At 38.4% G+C, this 4,433-nt stretch overlaps 1 pseudogene; it reads right to left on the reverse strand.

Annotated features, from left to right (window-relative positions):
- Positions 1-379: 379 nt before the first annotated feature.
- On the reverse strand, positions 380-475 carry LOC138752155 (U6 spliceosomal RNA; annotated as a pseudogene).
- Between the last annotated feature and the right edge of the window lie 3,958 nt (positions 476-4,433).

Raw genomic sequence — 4,433 nt, forward strand, 5'->3', positions numbered from 1 at the left:
AATCCTGACCTTAAGATTAAGTCAAATTCTGGTTGATCAAATAGAATAAATGACATTGATGTACCAAAGGTCATTGAACTGCATATTTAGAGTTCTCTGAAATGGTGACACCAGTGGATAGATATTAAGACAACTGGCATCCTAGGCTTCAGATGCCAAGGTATGATATGGGTTAATATGATAATTAGGACATTATCTTGCATTGTATAAAACATTGTTCAGTCTGCACTTAGAACACTGTGTTCAGTTCAGGTCACCACGCTACAGGAAGGATGTGGTAACAAGAGAGAGATTGCAGAAGAGATTCACTAAGATGTTGCCTGGACTGGAGGGCTGTTGTTATATAGAGAACAGAGAGAACTGAGTTTATTCTATTTTTTTAAATATGAAACACCACGAATTTTCGTGAACAGGGGCCATGCTAATTTCCTCTGTATCGTTCCAATTTTAGTATATGTGTTGCTGAAGCGAGCACAGAGTTTACTCTTAATGGAATGTAGGATGCTGAGAGGTGATTTTATATAGATTTATAAAAGATGACATAAATGAGGGGTGGCATGGTTAACATAGTGCCAAGAACTGGGGTTCGAATCCAGCACTGTCTGTAAGGAATTTGTACATTCTCCCCATGTCTACATGGGTTTCCTCCCACCTTTCAAAGACTCACCAGGTTTGTAGGTTAATTGGGTGTAAATGGGCAGCATGGGCTCATGGGCTGAAAGGGCCTGCAACCGTGCTGTGCGTCTAAATTTAAAATTTAAATAAGGAAGATAGTCAGAATCCTTTATCTGGAGTAGAGAAGTTTAGAGCTAAATCTAAATGTTAAAGCTAATGGAGTTATGGTAGAAAGAAGAAATTTAAAGGAAATCTGAAGGACAAGTTTTTTTCACATAGATGGTGGTGAATATCTGGAACAAGCTCCCAGAGGGTGTGGTGATGACAGATGTAATTTTAGTGCTTCAAAGGCATTTGGGCAGGTACTTGGATAGAAAAGGGATAGAGATGTATTGGCTTAATATCAACCAATGGGATTCGCATGGATAGGTTTAATGGTGATGTGGACAAGGTGGGTCAAAAGGCCCTGCTTCTATCTGTATGATTCTCCGATTCTGCTATGAATCAAAGTCAGAGTGGAGTAGGAAACAGATGTACAAATGCTTATTCATATGAAGCTCCTTTCTGAGGTATTTTTACAAATGTGTTAATCTCTTTGAAAGTGATTAATGAAATATGCTGCCAGGCACAGACTCAGCACTGTGCTTGAAATCTTGTGTCCAATTCAGAATGCTAAATGTTCCTACTCTGAAGATATAGACAGTATCTAGGCCTATATAGTTCACTGTGGTTCGGTCGACTAAGAGGAACTCCAAAGCAATTTTGAAGACGAACAGTAGTTAGCTAACATTCAACTGTTAACAAATATAATGAAAAGGGCAGCATGGTTAGGTTAGTTTTCTGCTGTGTTTCCCAACATCAAAATGAAATTTAGCTTGTCATCAGATACTCTATTAAACATCGACAGGTGCATTGTGGAAAGGGTACTGACTGGTTGCATTACAGCCTGGTTTGGTAATTCAAGTGCCCAGGAATGCAGAAGGAACCTGTGATGTATTTTGCTGCAGAAGGTACCCAGTTTCGATAAAGTGCAGACCTCCATGTGAAGCGCTGCCTCAAGAAGGCAGCCACCATCATAAAGGACCTGTTCACCTCTTCTCACTGCAGAAAGTAGGGGAGCCTGAAAATCAGCACCTCAACGTTCAAGAACAGTTTCTTTTCAACTCCTTGAACCTTACACCAGTCATAATGGCTGCTCCGACAGCACAAAAGAACTGTCTGCACTATTGCAAATCATTGTTTTTGCACTAGGATTACTATGAATATTATCATCTATCATATATTTATTGTCGTTAACTTTTGCTACACAGTAAAACCCCTGTATCCGGCACCTAAGGGTAGTTGCCGGATAAGTGAATTTGCTGGTTGCTTGAGATTATGTGTTGTGTGGATTGGTGAATTGACTGCCGGGGACGTCAATTTTAAACCTTCGTATTTTTTTACCTATTCATTTTCGACAATTTCATTGCCAATTGCTTGAATTCCTAGTCTTTTTTTTTTACAAATACCTATTCAGCAGGTAAGAATTTTGATGTAATTGTACATGATACAATGTATATGACAATAAACCCATTCTCATAATAATTATTGTCACATTTCAAGCCTACAAATGTTAAATAAAACAAAAATGGTGAAAATACTTAGTGGGGCAGGCAGGTATCTAGAGTAAAACGAAATCAACCAACAAGCTATCATCAGATCATGTTTCTGGATCTGAAGTGCTTTGAGTATTCTGAGGTCAATGCAAATTATGTCCCCCTTTTTTTTCTGAGCAGCAATGAACAAAACAAGATCAGATACTTAGGAGCTATGATCCAAGGAAGGATTTAGTTTTAGAATAATTTGAATAAATCAAGGGAGAAAATATTACACACCCTGAACTCTAGACATGAGAGTGTACCACAAAGGCAAGTTTTCTAAACTATTATTGCTTTGGTGCAAGGTTTAGTGTACATTTACTGATAGGTTTCTGCGACATTTCTAAATGCTTCTCTATTCCTTACTGTGTAAAATACGTCACTGTGTTTAAACAAATGGAGAATATTTGAAGGACAGAGTTCCTTTGGAAAACCACACACATAGGGAAGTAGCATTTCTTTCTTGAAGCTGTAAGATTATTGAATCGTCTTTTTTTTAGTATATTATTATTTTTTTCAAAAATTATACATAGTAACATTTTAAATATACAATATATTAAACTTTTTCTCACTAACACAACGAACAAAAACAAAGCAGTCCCTTTCTCCTTCCCTTCCATACGCCGTCAGAGCTTACATATGTTTTAAGTATATCGAGAACAGTTGGGGAAACTACATTTTTTATTATATAATAGTTACTTTTATACCCTTTTTTATTACAGTATCTGGGCCGGGTATTGCTGCCAGACCTTTACAAAGGTATCATATTGTTAAACGTGATTTTTTTCCCCCCATGGGTATACAGCTGTTCATTTCCGCAGTCCATCGTGCTATGAGTAGAGTTGGACTTCCAAGCATTATTGAATCATCTATAAAAATGCAACAAAGTGATGTTTCATCATGAATAGGCCAATAGCATCAGAAAATATTTAAAGTATTTAATTTATCAACTCTATGCTACTTCCTCCTTCGGTGACTGTATGGCTGGTGCAAAAATGGAAGCCTAGCCTAGTACTTGAAAGGCTAAAATAGCCCTGAACATAAAGCCGGGTGGAATCAGTTTATGTTCCAGGCAGCACCAATTAAATTTCAGCAACTGTATTAGTGACATGAAGGATGGGATTTATTAAGTAAATCCTGCAAAAATTCATCACATAGAAATTAGTAATAGCTCCACAAAGCCCTTCGTTCTTGCAGCTGAATCCCTGGTGGCTCTGGATACTTACAGTGCTAGAAGAAATGTTTGATTTTTAGCAGCCGGAGTTGCAATCTGCTTTGTGTTTTATATGTTAATATGTGCAGAAACTGTATTTCTTGCCAGGGTAGGAGTGTCATCTGAAGAAGTGGAGCGTGAAAAGGACAGCAAGGTGTTAGCTGAGCTGTGCTTTATAAGCATCAATATGAGAGATGACAAGGAGTACAGTTCCCATACCTAGTAATACATTATAAATCATATTAATATATTTTTTCCGGCTTCTCTGCTGCCATGGATATTTTGAGCTGCCTTTTTCTTCTCATAGCAGCACATCATACCTTATTTCATTAGAATGACACTGAACATTCCACTTAGGGCCTTTGATGGGTCTTCCAACGATTTAAAAATAAATTAGACAGACAGCACGGGTGACAGGCCCTTTCTGGTCCGCGAGCCCATGCCACCCAATTGACCTACAACCCCGGTACATTTTGAAGGGTGAGAGGATGGAGACAATGGGGAGAACGTAAAACTCCTCACAGACGGCACCGGATTCGAACCTGGGTGGCCAGCGCTGTAAAAGCGCTGAGGTGACCACTGCGTTAACCGTGCCGCCGCAAATTTATAAGCTAACTTTGGATTACACATTCGGAGATCCACTCTGGAGGGCGCATGTTAAATTAAATCCCATGTCATTTTTACGTTACCCAAGTAAAATTCAGAGATAGAATAATTTGGAGAATAAACTAAAGATGCAGCAGCGACAATGTTTGATCGAGGCAAAGTGGGAATGAATGGACCTATCAGTTATGATGCCCACACTGCAGTAAGATTTTGCACATCTTACAAAACAATGTAAATACACCTCTCACATCATTTTCCAGATAAAAAAGATCTGCTGCTTTTATTGGCAGAAGTTGTTATCATTTCCGTTTCTTCATCCTCAAATTGACTCTGCTTTCTTCGAATGTTGGCTTTATTTGTTG

This window comes from Narcine bancroftii, chromosome 1 (genome assembly GCF_036971445.1).
Source record: "Narcine bancroftii isolate sNarBan1 chromosome 1, sNarBan1.hap1, whole genome shotgun sequence".
Classification (NCBI taxonomy): domain Eukaryota; kingdom Metazoa; phylum Chordata; class Chondrichthyes; order Torpediniformes; family Narcinidae; genus Narcine; species Narcine bancroftii.